General features: G+C 50.4%; 41 non-coding genes across 41 annotated transcripts; all 41 read left to right on the top strand.

Annotated features, from left to right (window-relative positions):
* Positions 1 to 87: 87 nt before the first annotated feature.
* On the top strand, positions 88 to 206 carry LOC146769890 (5S ribosomal RNA). The gene has a single exon (XR_014976062.1). It is a non-coding gene; the product is annotated as a 5S ribosomal RNA (ribosomal RNA).
* A 115-nt stretch (positions 207 to 321) lies between these two features.
* On the top strand, positions 322 to 440 carry LOC146769891 (5S ribosomal RNA). Its single transcript, XR_014975959.1, has one exon. It is a non-coding gene; the product is annotated as a 5S ribosomal RNA (ribosomal RNA).
* A 115-nt stretch (positions 441 to 555) lies between these two features.
* Positions 556 to 674, top strand: LOC146769892 (5S ribosomal RNA). Its single transcript, XR_014975960.1, has one exon. It is a non-coding gene; the product is annotated as a 5S ribosomal RNA (ribosomal RNA).
* Positions 675 to 789: 115 nt separating this feature from the next.
* On the top strand, positions 790 to 908 carry LOC146769893 (5S ribosomal RNA). The gene has a single exon (XR_014975961.1). It is a non-coding gene; the product is annotated as a 5S ribosomal RNA (ribosomal RNA).
* Positions 909 to 1023: 115 nt separating this feature from the next.
* LOC146769894 (5S ribosomal RNA) lies at positions 1024 to 1142 on the top strand. Its single transcript, XR_014975962.1, has one exon. It is a non-coding gene; the product is annotated as a 5S ribosomal RNA (ribosomal RNA).
* Positions 1143 to 1257: 115 nt separating this feature from the next.
* LOC146769895 (5S ribosomal RNA) lies at positions 1258 to 1376 on the top strand. The gene has a single exon (XR_014975963.1). It is a non-coding gene; the product is annotated as a 5S ribosomal RNA (ribosomal RNA).
* A 115-nt stretch (positions 1377 to 1491) lies between these two features.
* LOC146769896 (5S ribosomal RNA) lies at positions 1492 to 1610 on the top strand. The gene has a single exon (XR_014975964.1). It is a non-coding gene; the product is annotated as a 5S ribosomal RNA (ribosomal RNA).
* A 115-nt stretch (positions 1611 to 1725) lies between these two features.
* On the top strand, positions 1726 to 1844 carry LOC146769897 (5S ribosomal RNA). Its single transcript, XR_014975965.1, has one exon. It is a non-coding gene; the product is annotated as a 5S ribosomal RNA (ribosomal RNA).
* A 115-nt stretch (positions 1845 to 1959) lies between these two features.
* LOC146769898 (5S ribosomal RNA) lies at positions 1960 to 2078 on the top strand. Its single transcript, XR_014975966.1, has one exon. It is a non-coding gene; the product is annotated as a 5S ribosomal RNA (ribosomal RNA).
* Positions 2079 to 2193: 115 nt separating this feature from the next.
* LOC146769899 (5S ribosomal RNA) lies at positions 2194 to 2312 on the top strand. Its single transcript, XR_014975967.1, has one exon. It is a non-coding gene; the product is annotated as a 5S ribosomal RNA (ribosomal RNA).
* A 115-nt stretch (positions 2313 to 2427) lies between these two features.
* LOC146769900 (5S ribosomal RNA) lies at positions 2428 to 2546 on the top strand. Its single transcript, XR_014975969.1, has one exon. It is a non-coding gene; the product is annotated as a 5S ribosomal RNA (ribosomal RNA).
* Positions 2547 to 2661: 115 nt separating this feature from the next.
* Positions 2662 to 2780, top strand: LOC146769901 (5S ribosomal RNA). Its single transcript, XR_014975970.1, has one exon. It is a non-coding gene; the product is annotated as a 5S ribosomal RNA (ribosomal RNA).
* A 115-nt stretch (positions 2781 to 2895) lies between these two features.
* On the top strand, positions 2896 to 3014 carry LOC146769902 (5S ribosomal RNA). The gene has a single exon (XR_014975971.1). It is a non-coding gene; the product is annotated as a 5S ribosomal RNA (ribosomal RNA).
* Positions 3015 to 3129: 115 nt separating this feature from the next.
* On the top strand, positions 3130 to 3248 carry LOC146769903 (5S ribosomal RNA). Its single transcript, XR_014975972.1, has one exon. It is a non-coding gene; the product is annotated as a 5S ribosomal RNA (ribosomal RNA).
* A 115-nt stretch (positions 3249 to 3363) lies between these two features.
* On the top strand, positions 3364 to 3482 carry LOC146769904 (5S ribosomal RNA). Its single transcript, XR_014975973.1, has one exon. It is a non-coding gene; the product is annotated as a 5S ribosomal RNA (ribosomal RNA).
* A 115-nt stretch (positions 3483 to 3597) lies between these two features.
* LOC146769905 (5S ribosomal RNA) lies at positions 3598 to 3716 on the top strand. Its single transcript, XR_014975974.1, has one exon. It is a non-coding gene; the product is annotated as a 5S ribosomal RNA (ribosomal RNA).
* Positions 3717 to 3831: 115 nt separating this feature from the next.
* LOC146769906 (5S ribosomal RNA) lies at positions 3832 to 3950 on the top strand. Its single transcript, XR_014975975.1, has one exon. It is a non-coding gene; the product is annotated as a 5S ribosomal RNA (ribosomal RNA).
* A 115-nt stretch (positions 3951 to 4065) lies between these two features.
* LOC146769907 (5S ribosomal RNA) lies at positions 4066 to 4184 on the top strand. The gene has a single exon (XR_014975976.1). It is a non-coding gene; the product is annotated as a 5S ribosomal RNA (ribosomal RNA).
* Positions 4185 to 4299: 115 nt separating this feature from the next.
* On the top strand, positions 4300 to 4418 carry LOC146769908 (5S ribosomal RNA). The gene has a single exon (XR_014975977.1). It is a non-coding gene; the product is annotated as a 5S ribosomal RNA (ribosomal RNA).
* A 115-nt stretch (positions 4419 to 4533) lies between these two features.
* LOC146769909 (5S ribosomal RNA) lies at positions 4534 to 4652 on the top strand. The gene has a single exon (XR_014975978.1). It is a non-coding gene; the product is annotated as a 5S ribosomal RNA (ribosomal RNA).
* Positions 4653 to 4767: 115 nt separating this feature from the next.
* On the top strand, positions 4768 to 4886 carry LOC146769910 (5S ribosomal RNA). Its single transcript, XR_014975980.1, has one exon. It is a non-coding gene; the product is annotated as a 5S ribosomal RNA (ribosomal RNA).
* A 115-nt stretch (positions 4887 to 5001) lies between these two features.
* Positions 5002 to 5120, top strand: LOC146769911 (5S ribosomal RNA). The gene has a single exon (XR_014975981.1). It is a non-coding gene; the product is annotated as a 5S ribosomal RNA (ribosomal RNA).
* A 115-nt stretch (positions 5121 to 5235) lies between these two features.
* Positions 5236 to 5354, top strand: LOC146769912 (5S ribosomal RNA). The gene has a single exon (XR_014975982.1). It is a non-coding gene; the product is annotated as a 5S ribosomal RNA (ribosomal RNA).
* A 115-nt stretch (positions 5355 to 5469) lies between these two features.
* On the top strand, positions 5470 to 5588 carry LOC146769913 (5S ribosomal RNA). Its single transcript, XR_014975983.1, has one exon. It is a non-coding gene; the product is annotated as a 5S ribosomal RNA (ribosomal RNA).
* A 115-nt stretch (positions 5589 to 5703) lies between these two features.
* On the top strand, positions 5704 to 5822 carry LOC146769914 (5S ribosomal RNA). Its single transcript, XR_014975984.1, has one exon. It is a non-coding gene; the product is annotated as a 5S ribosomal RNA (ribosomal RNA).
* A 115-nt stretch (positions 5823 to 5937) lies between these two features.
* Positions 5938 to 6056, top strand: LOC146769915 (5S ribosomal RNA). Its single transcript, XR_014975985.1, has one exon. It is a non-coding gene; the product is annotated as a 5S ribosomal RNA (ribosomal RNA).
* A 115-nt stretch (positions 6057 to 6171) lies between these two features.
* On the top strand, positions 6172 to 6290 carry LOC146769916 (5S ribosomal RNA). Its single transcript, XR_014975986.1, has one exon. It is a non-coding gene; the product is annotated as a 5S ribosomal RNA (ribosomal RNA).
* Positions 6291 to 6405: 115 nt separating this feature from the next.
* Positions 6406 to 6524, top strand: LOC146769917 (5S ribosomal RNA). Its single transcript, XR_014975987.1, has one exon. It is a non-coding gene; the product is annotated as a 5S ribosomal RNA (ribosomal RNA).
* Positions 6525 to 6639: 115 nt separating this feature from the next.
* Positions 6640 to 6758, top strand: LOC146769918 (5S ribosomal RNA). The gene has a single exon (XR_014975988.1). It is a non-coding gene; the product is annotated as a 5S ribosomal RNA (ribosomal RNA).
* Positions 6759 to 6873: 115 nt separating this feature from the next.
* On the top strand, positions 6874 to 6992 carry LOC146769919 (5S ribosomal RNA). The gene has a single exon (XR_014975989.1). It is a non-coding gene; the product is annotated as a 5S ribosomal RNA (ribosomal RNA).
* A 115-nt stretch (positions 6993 to 7107) lies between these two features.
* LOC146769920 (5S ribosomal RNA) lies at positions 7108 to 7226 on the top strand. Its single transcript, XR_014975991.1, has one exon. It is a non-coding gene; the product is annotated as a 5S ribosomal RNA (ribosomal RNA).
* A 115-nt stretch (positions 7227 to 7341) lies between these two features.
* LOC146769921 (5S ribosomal RNA) lies at positions 7342 to 7460 on the top strand. The gene has a single exon (XR_014975992.1). It is a non-coding gene; the product is annotated as a 5S ribosomal RNA (ribosomal RNA).
* A 115-nt stretch (positions 7461 to 7575) lies between these two features.
* Positions 7576 to 7694, top strand: LOC146769922 (5S ribosomal RNA). The gene has a single exon (XR_014975993.1). It is a non-coding gene; the product is annotated as a 5S ribosomal RNA (ribosomal RNA).
* A 115-nt stretch (positions 7695 to 7809) lies between these two features.
* On the top strand, positions 7810 to 7928 carry LOC146769923 (5S ribosomal RNA). The gene has a single exon (XR_014975994.1). It is a non-coding gene; the product is annotated as a 5S ribosomal RNA (ribosomal RNA).
* Positions 7929 to 8043: 115 nt separating this feature from the next.
* On the top strand, positions 8044 to 8162 carry LOC146769924 (5S ribosomal RNA). The gene has a single exon (XR_014975995.1). It is a non-coding gene; the product is annotated as a 5S ribosomal RNA (ribosomal RNA).
* Positions 8163 to 8277: 115 nt separating this feature from the next.
* LOC146769925 (5S ribosomal RNA) lies at positions 8278 to 8396 on the top strand. Its single transcript, XR_014975996.1, has one exon. It is a non-coding gene; the product is annotated as a 5S ribosomal RNA (ribosomal RNA).
* Positions 8397 to 8511: 115 nt separating this feature from the next.
* LOC146769926 (5S ribosomal RNA) lies at positions 8512 to 8630 on the top strand. The gene has a single exon (XR_014975997.1). It is a non-coding gene; the product is annotated as a 5S ribosomal RNA (ribosomal RNA).
* A 115-nt stretch (positions 8631 to 8745) lies between these two features.
* Positions 8746 to 8864, top strand: LOC146769927 (5S ribosomal RNA). Its single transcript, XR_014975998.1, has one exon. It is a non-coding gene; the product is annotated as a 5S ribosomal RNA (ribosomal RNA).
* Positions 8865 to 8979: 115 nt separating this feature from the next.
* Positions 8980 to 9098, top strand: LOC146769928 (5S ribosomal RNA). The gene has a single exon (XR_014975999.1). It is a non-coding gene; the product is annotated as a 5S ribosomal RNA (ribosomal RNA).
* Positions 9099 to 9213: 115 nt separating this feature from the next.
* Positions 9214 to 9332, top strand: LOC146769929 (5S ribosomal RNA). Its single transcript, XR_014976000.1, has one exon. It is a non-coding gene; the product is annotated as a 5S ribosomal RNA (ribosomal RNA).
* A 115-nt stretch (positions 9333 to 9447) lies between these two features.
* Positions 9448 to 9566, top strand: LOC146769930 (5S ribosomal RNA). Its single transcript, XR_014976002.1, has one exon. It is a non-coding gene; the product is annotated as a 5S ribosomal RNA (ribosomal RNA).
* The last annotated feature ends 68 nt before the right edge of the window (positions 9567 to 9634 follow it).

Consider the following 9634-nt stretch of genomic DNA (forward strand, 5'->3'; position numbering starts at 1 on the left):
GTGAATGAGGGTGGTTTGTCTCGTTTCCTAGGCTAGCCCTGAAGACGAATGAGTAAAGCCAAGAGCTCCAAAGTCAGAAGTGCTAGGGCCTACGGCCATACCACCCTGAAAGCACCTGATCTCGTCTGATCTCAGAAGTTAAGCAGGGTCGGGCCTGGTTAGTACCTGGATGGGGGACCACCTGGGAATACCAGGTGCTGTAGGCTTTTTGGTATTTTTTTTCTTTCGCTTTAGGTGAATGAGGGTGGTTTGTCTCGTTTCCTAGGCTAGCCCTGAAGACGAATGAGTAAAGCCAAGAGCTCCAAAGTCAAAAGTGCTAGGGCCTACGGCCATACCACCCTGAAAGCACCTGATCTCGTCTGATCTCAGAAGTTAAGCAGGGTCGGGCCTGGTTAGTACCTGGATGGGAGACCGCCTGGGAATACCAGGTGCTGTAGGCTTTTTGGTATTTTTTTTCGTTCGCTTTAGGTGAATGAGGGTGGTTTGTCTCGTTTCCTAGGCTAGCCCTGAAGACGAATGAGTAAAGCCAAGAGCTCCAAAGTCAGAAGTGCTAGGGCCTACGGCCATACCACCCTGAAAGCACCTGATCTCGTCTGATCTCAGAAGTTAAGCAGGGTCGGGCCTGGTTAGTACCTGGATGGGAGACCGCCTGGGAATACCAGGTGCTGTAGGCTTTTTGGTATTTTTTTTCTTTCGCTTTAGGTGAATGAGGGTGGTTTGTCTCGTTTCCTAGGCTAGCCCTGAAGACGAATGAGTAAAGCCAAGAGCTCCAAAGTCAGAAGTGCTAGGGCCTACGGCCATACCACCCTGAAAGCACCTGATCTCGTCTGATCTCAGAAGTTAAGCAGGGTCGGGCCTGGTTAGTACCTGGATGGGAGACCGCCTGGGAATACCAGGTGCTGTAGGCTTTTTGGTATTTTTTTTCTTTCGCTTTAGGTGAATGAGGGTGGTTTGTCTCGTTTCCTAGGCTAGCCCTGAAGACGAATGAGTAAAGCCAAGAGCTCCAAAGTCAGAAGTGCTAGGGCCTACGGCCATACCACCCTGAAAGCACCTGATCTCGTCTGATCTCAGAAGTTAAGCAGGGTCGGGCCTGGTTAGTACCTGGATGGGAGACCGCCTGGGAATACCAGGTGCTGTAGGCTTTTTGGTATTTTTTTTCTTTCGCTTTAGGTGAATGAGGGTGGTTTGTCTCGTTTCCTAGGCTAGCCCTGAAGACGAATGAGTAAAGCCAAGAGCTCCAAAGTCAGAAGTGCTAGGGCCTACGGCCATACCACCCTGAAAGCACCTGATCTCGTCTGATCTCAGAAGTTAAGCAGGGTCGGGCCTGGTTAGTACCTGGATGGGAGACCGCCTGGGAATACCAGGTGCTGTAGGCTTTTTGGTATTTTTTTTCTTTCGCTTTAGGTGAATGAGGGTGGTTTGTCTCGTTTCCTAGGCTAGCCCTGAAGACGAATGAGTAAAGCCAAGAGCTCCAAAGTCAGAAGTGCTAGGGCCTACGGCCATACCACCCTGAAAGCACCTGATCTCGTCTGATCTCAGAAGTTAAGCAGGGTCGGGCCTGGTTAGTACCTGGATGGGAGACCGCCTGGGAATACCAGGTGCTGTAGGCTTTTTGGTATTTTTTTTCTTTCGCTTTAGGTGAATGAGGGTGGTTTGTCTCGTTTCCTAGGCTAGCCCTGAAGACGAATGAGTAAAGCCAAGAGCTCCAAAGTCAGAAGTGCTAGGGCCTACGGCCATACCACCCTGAAAGCACCTGATCTCGTCTGATCTCAGAAGTTAAGCAGGGTCGGGCCTGGTTAGTACCTGGATGGGAGACCGCCTGGGAATACCAGGTGCTGTAGGCTTTTTGGTATTTTTTTTCTTTCGCTTTAGGTGAATGAGGGTGGTTTGTCTCGTTTCCTAGGCTAGCCCTGAAGACGAATGAGTAAAGCCAAGAGCTCCAAAGTCAGAAGTGCTAGGGCCTACGGCCATACCACCCTGAAAGCACCTGATCTCGTCTGATCTCAGAAGTTAAGCAGGGTCGGGCCTGGTTAGTACCTGGATGGGAGACCGCCTGGGAATACCAGGTGCTGTAGGCTTTTTGGTATTTTTTTTCTTTCGCTTTAGGTGAATGAGGGTGGTTTGTCTCGTTTCCTAGGCTAGCCCTGAAGACGAATGAGTAAAGCCAAGAGCTCCAAAGTCAGAAGTGCTAGGGCCTACGGCCATACCACCCTGAAAGCACCTGATCTCGTCTGATCTCAGAAGTTAAGCAGGGTCGGGCCTGGTTAGTACCTGGATGGGAGACCGCCTGGGAATACCAGGTGCTGTAGGCTTTTTGGTATTTTTTTTCTTTCGCTTTAGGTGAATGAGGGTGGTTTGTCTCGTTTCCTAGGCTAGCCCTGAAGACGAATGAGTAAAGCCAAGAGCTCCAAAGTCAGAAGTGCTAGGGCCTACGGCCATACCACCCTGAAAGCACCTGATCTCGTCTGATCTCAGAAGTTAAGCAGGGTCGGGCCTGGTTAGTACCTGGATGGGAGACCGCCTGGGAATACCAGGTGCTGTAGGCTTTTTGGTATTTTTTTTCTTTCGCTTTAGGTGAATGAGGGTGGTTTGTCTCGTTTCCTAGGCTAGCCCTGAAGACGAATGAGTAAAGCCAAGAGCTCCAAAGTCAGAAGTGCTAGGGCCTACGGCCATACCACCCTGAAAGCACCTGATCTCGTCTGATCTCAGAAGTTAAGCAGGGTCGGGCCTGGTTAGTACCTGGATGGGAGACCGCCTGGGAATACCAGGTGCTGTAGGCTTTTTGGTATTTTTTTTCTTTCGCTTTAGGTGAATGAGGGTGGTTTGTCTCGTTTCCTAGGCTAGCCCTGAAGACGAATGAGTAAAGCCAAGAGCTCCAAAGTCAGAAGTGCTAGGGCCTACGGCCATACCACCCTGAAAGCACCTGATCTCGTCTGATCTCAGAAGTTAAGCAGGGTCGGGCCTGGTTAGTACCTGGATGGGAGACCGCCTGGGAATACCAGGTGCTGTAGGCTTTTTGGTATTTTTTTTCTTTCGCTTTAGGTGAATGAGGGTGGTTTGTCTCGTTTCCTAGGCTAGCCCTGAAGACGAATGAGTAAAGCCAAGAGCTCCAAAGTCAGAAGTGCTAGGGCCTACGGCCATACCACCCTGAAAGCACCTGATCTCGTCTGATCTCAGAAGTTAAGCAGGGTCGGGCCTGGTTAGTACCTGGATGGGAGACCGCCTGGGAATACCAGGTGCTGTAGGCTTTTTGGTATTTTTTTTCTTTCGCTTTAGGTGAATGAGGGTGGTTTGTCTCGTTTCCTAGGCTAGCCCTGAAGACGAATGAGTAAAGCCAAGAGCTCCAAAGTCAGAAGTGCTAGGGCCTACGGCCATACCACCCTGAAAGCACCTGATCTCGTCTGATCTCAGAAGTTAAGCAGGGTCGGGCCTGGTTAGTACCTGGATGGGAGACCGCCTGGGAATACCAGGTGCTGTAGGCTTTTTGGTATTTTTTTTCTTTCGCTTTAGGTGAATGAGGGTGGTTTGTCTCGTTTCCTAGGCTAGCCCTGAAGACGAATGAGTAAAGCCAAGAGCTCCAAAGTCAGAAGTGCTAGGGCCTACGGCCATACCACCCTGAAAGCACCTGATCTCGTCTGATCTCAGAAGTTAAGCAGGGTCGGGCCTGGTTAGTACCTGGATGGGAGACCGCCTGGGAATACCAGGTGCTGTAGGCTTTTTGGTATTTTTTTTCTTTCGCTTTAGGTGAATGAGGGTGGTTTGTCTCGTTTCCTAGGCTAGCCCTGAAGACGAATGAGTAAAGCCAAGAGCTCCAAAGTCAGAAGTGCTAGGGCCTACGGCCATACCACCCTGAAAGCACCTGATCTCGTCTGATCTCAGAAGTTAAGCAGGGTCGGGCCTGGTTAGTACCTGGATGGGAGACCGCCTGGGAATACCAGGTGCTGTAGGCTTTTTGGTATTTTTTTTCTTTCGCTTTAGGTGAATGAGGGTGGTTTGTCTCGTTTCCTAGGCTAGCCCTGAAGACGAATGAGTAAAGCCAAGAGCTCCAAAGTCAGAAGTGCTAGGGCCTACGGCCATACCACCCTGAAAGCACCTGATCTCGTCTGATCTCAGAAGTTAAGCAGGGTCGGGCCTGGTTAGTACCTGGATGGGAGACCGCCTGGGAATACCAGGTGCTGTAGGCTTTTTGGTATTTTTTTTCTTTCGCTTTAGGTGAATGAGGGTGGTTTGTCTCGTTTCCTAGGCTAGCCCTGAAGACGAATGAGTAAAGCCAAGAGCTCCAAAGTCAGAAGTGCTAGGGCCTACGGCCATACCACCCTGAAAGCACCTGATCTCGTCTGATCTCAGAAGTTAAGCAGGGTCGGGCCTGGTTAGTACCTGGATGGGAGACCGCCTGGGAATACCAGGTGCTGTAGGCTTTTTGGTATTTTTTTTCTTTCGCTTTAGGTGAATGAGGGTGGTTTGTCTCGTTTCCTAGGCTAGCCCTGAAGACGAATGAGTAAAGCCAAGAGCTCCAAAGTCAGAAGTGCTAGGGCCTACGGCCATACCACCCTGAAAGCACCTGATCTCGTCTGATCTCAGAAGTTAAGCAGGGTCGGGCCTGGTTAGTACCTGGATGGGAGACCGCCTGGGAATACCAGGTGCTGTAGGCTTTTTGGTATTTTTTTTCTTTCGCTTTAGGTGAATGAGGGTGGTTTGTCTCGTTTCCTAGGCTAGCCCTGAAGACGAATGAGTAAAGCCAAGAGCTCCAAAGTCAGAAGTGCTAGGGCCTACGGCCATACCACCCTGAAAGCACCTGATCTCGTCTGATCTCAGAAGTTAAGCAGGGTCGGGCCTGGTTAGTACCTGGATGGGAGACCGCCTGGGAATACCAGGTGCTGTAGGCTTTTTGGTATTTTTTTTCTTTCGCTTTAGGTGAATGAGGGTGGTTTGTCTCGTTTCCTAGGCTAGCCCTGAAGACGAATGAGTAAAGCCAAGAGCTCCAAAGTCAGAAGTGCTAGGGCCTACGGCCATACCACCCTGAAAGCACCTGATCTCGTCTGATCTCAGAAGTTAAGCAGGGTCGGGCCTGGTTAGTACCTGGATGGGAGACCGCCTGGGAATACCAGGTGCTGTAGGCTTTTTGGTATTTTTTTTCTTTCGCTTTAGGTGAATGAGGGTGGTTTGTCTCGTTTCCTAGGCTAGCCCTGAAGACGAATGAGTAAAGCCAAGAGCTCCAAAGTCAGAAGTGCTAGGGCCTACGGCCATACCACCCTGAAAGCACCTGATCTCGTCTGATCTCAGAAGTTAAGCAGGGTCGGGCCTGGTTAGTACCTGGATGGGAGACCGCCTGGGAATACCAGGTGCTGTAGGCTTTTTGGTATTTTTTTTCTTTCGCTTTAGGTGAATGAGGGTGGTTTGTCTCGTTTCCTAGGCTAGCCCTGAAGACGAATGAGTAAAGCCAAGAGCTCCAAAGTCAGAAGTGCTAGGGCCTACGGCCATACCACCCTGAAAGCACCTGATCTCGTCTGATCTCAGAAGTTAAGCAGGGTCGGGCCTGGTTAGTACCTGGATGGGAGACCGCCTGGGAATACCAGGTGCTGTAGGCTTTTTGGTATTTTTTTTCTTTCGCTTTAGGTGAATGAGGGTGGTTTGTCTCGTTTCCTAGGCTAGCCCTGAAGACGAATGAGTAAAGCCAAGAGCTCCAAAGTCAGAAGTGCTAGGGCCTACGGCCATACCACCCTGAAAGCACCTGATCTCGTCTGATCTCAGAAGTTAAGCAGGGTCGGGCCTGGTTAGTACCTGGATGGGAGACCGCCTGGGAATACCAGGTGCTGTAGGCTTTTTGGTATTTTTTTTCTTTCGCTTTAGGTGAATGAGGGTGGTTTGTCTCGTTTCCTAGGCTAGCCCTGAAGACGAATGAGTAAAGCCAAGAGCTCCAAAGTCAGAAGTGCTAGGGCCTACGGCCATACCACCCTGAAAGCACCTGATCTCGTCTGATCTCAGAAGTTAAGCAGGGTCGGGCCTGGTTAGTACCTGGATGGGAGACCGCCTGGGAATACCAGGTGCTGTAGGCTTTTTGGTATTTTTTTTCTTTCGCTTTAGGTGAATGAGGGTGGTTTGTCTCGTTTCCTAGGCTAGCCCTGAAGACGAATGAGTAAAGCCAAGAGCTCCAAAGTCAGAAGTGCTAGGGCCTACGGCCATACCACCCTGAAAGCACCTGATCTCGTCTGATCTCAGAAGTTAAGCAGGGTCGGGCCTGGTTAGTACCTGGATGGGAGACCGCCTGGGAATACCAGGTGCTGTAGGCTTTTTGGTATTTTTTTTCTTTCGCTTTAGGTGAATGAGGGTGGTTTGTCTCGTTTCCTAGGCTAGCCCTGAAGACGAATGAGTAAAGCCAAGAGCTCCAAAGTCAGAAGTGCTAGGGCCTACGGCCATACCACCCTGAAAGCACCTGATCTCGTCTGATCTCAGAAGTTAAGCAGGGTCGGGCCTGGTTAGTACCTGGATGGGAGACCGCCTGGGAATACCAGGTGCTGTAGGCTTTTTGGTATTTTTTTTCTTTCGCTTTAGGTGAATGAGGGTGGTTTGTCTCGTTTCCTAGGCTAGCCCTGAAGACGAATGAGTAAAGCCAAGAGCTCCAAAGTCAGAAGTGCTAGGGCCTACGGCCATACCACCCTGAAAGCACCTGATCTCGTCTGATCTCAGAAGTTAAGCAGGGTCGGGCCTGGTTAGTACCTGGATGGGAGACCGCCTGGGAATACCAGGTGCTGTAGGCTTTTTGGTATTTTTTTTCTTTCGCTTTAGGTGAATGAGGGTGGTTTGTCTCGTTTCCTAGGCTAGCCCTGAAGACGAATGAGTAAAGCCAAGAGCTCCAAAGTCAGAAGTGCTAGGGCCTACGGCCATACCACCCTGAAAGCACCTGATCTCGTCTGATCTCAGAAGTTAAGCAGGGTCGGGCCTGGTTAGTACCTGGATGGGAGACCGCCTGGGAATACCAGGTGCTGTAGGCTTTTTGGTATTTTTTTTCTTTCGCTTTAGGTGAATGAGGGTGGTTTGTCTCGTTTCCTAGGCTAGCCCTGAAGACGAATGAGTAAAGCCAAGAGCTCCAAAGTCAGAAGTGCTAGGGCCTACGGCCATACCACCCTGAAAGCACCTGATCTCGTCTGATCTCAGAAGTTAAGCAGGGTCGGGCCTGGTTAGTACCTGGATGGGAGACCGCCTGGGAATACCAGGTGCTGTAGGCTTTTTGGTATTTTTTTTCTTTCGCTTTAGGTGAATGAGGGTGGTTTGTCTCGTTTCCTAGGCTAGCCCTGAAGACGAATGAGTAAAGCCAAGAGCTCCAAAGTCAGAAGTGCTAGGGCCTACGGCCATACCACCCTGAAAGCACCTGATCTCGTCTGATCTCAGAAGTTAAGCAGGGTCGGGCCTGGTTAGTACCTGGATGGGAGACCGCCTGGGAATACCAGGTGCTGTAGGCTTTTTGGTATTTTTTTTCTTTCGCTTTAGGTGAATGAGGGTGGTTTGTCTCGTTTCCTAGGCTAGCCCTGAAGACGAATGAGTAAAGCCAAGAGCTCCAAAGTCAGAAGTGCTAGGGCCTACGGCCATACCACCCTGAAAGCACCTGATCTCGTCTGATCTCAGAAGTTAAGCAGGGTCGGGCCTGGTTAGTACCTGGATGGGAGACCGCCTGGGAATACCAGGTGCTGTAGGCTTTTTGGTATTTTTTTTCTTTCGCTTTAGGTGAATGAGGGTGGTTTGTCTCGTTTCCTAGGCTAGCCCTGAAGACGAATGAGTAAAGCCAAGAGCTCCAAAGTCAGAAGTGCTAGGGCCTACGGCCATACCACCCTGAAAGCACCTGATCTCGTCTGATCTCAGAAGTTAAGCAGGGTCGGGCCTGGTTAGTACCTGGATGGGAGACCGCCTGGGAATACCAGGTGCTGTAGGCTTTTTGGTATTTTTTTTCTTTCGCTTTAGGTGAATGAGGGTGGTTTGTCTCGTTTCCTAGGCTAGCCCTGAAGACGAATGAGTAAAGCCAAGAGCTCCAAAGTCAGAAGTGCTAGGGCCTACGGCCATACCACCCTGAAAGCACCTGATCTCGTCTGATCTCAGAAGTTAAGCAGGGTCGGGCCTGGTTAGTACCTGGATGGGAGACCGCCTGGGAATACCAGGTGCTGTAGGCTTTTTGGTATTTTTTTTCTTTCGCTTTAGGTGAATGAGGGTGGTTTGTCTCGTTTCCTAGGCTAGCCCTGAAGACGAATGAGTAAAGCCAAGAGCTCCAAAGTCAGAAGTGCTAGGGCCTACGGCCATACCACCCTGAAAGCACCTGATCTCGTCTGATCTCAGAAGTTAAGCAGGGTCGGGCCTGGTTAGTACCTGGATGGGAGACCGCCTGGGAATACCAGGTGCTGTAGGCTTTTTGGTATTTTTTTTCTTTCGCTTTAGGTGAATGAGGGTGGTTTGTCTCGTTTCCTAGGCTAGCCCTGAAGACGAATGAGTAAAGCCAAGAGCTCCAAAGTCAGAAGTGCTAGGGCCTACGGCCATACCACCCTGAAAGCACCTGATCTCGTCTGATCTCAGAAGTTAAGCAGGGTCGGGCCTGGTTAGTACCTGGATGGGAGACCGCCTGGGAATACCAGGTGCTGTAGGCTTTTTGGTATTTTTTTTCTTTCGCTTTAGGTGAATGAGGGTGGTTTGTCTCGTTTCCTAGGCTAGCCCTGAAGACGAATGAGTAAAGCCAAGAGCTCCAAAGTCAGAAGTGCTAGGGCCTACGGCCATACCACCCTGAAAGCACCTGATCTCGTCTGATCTCAGAAGTTAAGCAGGGTCGGGCCTGGTTAGTACCTGGATGGGAGACCGCCTGGGAATACCAGGTGCTGTAGGCTTTTTGGTATTTTTTTTCTTTCGCTTTAGGTGAATGAGGGTGGTTTGTCTCGTTTCCTAGGCTAGCCCTGAAGACGAATGAGTAAAGCCAAGAGCTCCAAAGTCAGAAGTGCTAGGGCCTACGGCCATACCACCCTGAAAGCACCTGATCTCGTCTGATCTCAGAAGTTAAGCAGGGTCGGGCCTGGTTAGTACCTGGATGGGAGACCGCCTGGGAATACCAGGTGCTGTAGGCTTTTTGGTATTTTTTTTCTTTCGCTTTAGGTGAATGAGGGTGGTTTGTCTCGTTTCCTAGGCTAGCCCTGAAGACGAATGAGTAAAGCCAAGAGCTCCAAAGTCAGAAGTGCTAGGGCCTACGGCCATACCACCCTGAAAGCACCTGATCTCGTCTGATCTCAGAAGTTAAGCAGGGTCGGGCCTGGTTAGTACCTGGATGGGAGACCGCCTGGGAATACCAGGTGCTGTAGGCTTTTTGGTATTTTTTTTCTTTCGCTTTAGGTGAATGAGGGTGGTTTGTCTCGTTTCCTAGGCTAGCCCTGAAGACGAATGAGTAAAGCCAAGAGCTCCAAAGTCAGAAGTGCTAGGGCCTACGGCCATACCACCCTGAAAGCACCTGATCTCGTCTGATCTCAGAAGTTAAGCAGGGTCGGGCCTGGTTAGTACCTGGATGGGAGACCGCCTGGGAATACCAGGTGCTGTAGGCTTTTTGGTATTTTTTTTCTTTCGCTTTAGGTGAATGAGGGTGGTTTGTCTCGTTTCCTAGGCTAGCCCT

The sequence above is a fragment of the Triturus cristatus genome, unplaced genomic scaffold (genome assembly GCF_964204655.1).
Source record: "Triturus cristatus unplaced genomic scaffold, aTriCri1.1 SCAFFOLD_749, whole genome shotgun sequence".
Classification (NCBI taxonomy): Eukaryota; Metazoa; Chordata; class Amphibia; order Caudata; family Salamandridae; genus Triturus; species Triturus cristatus.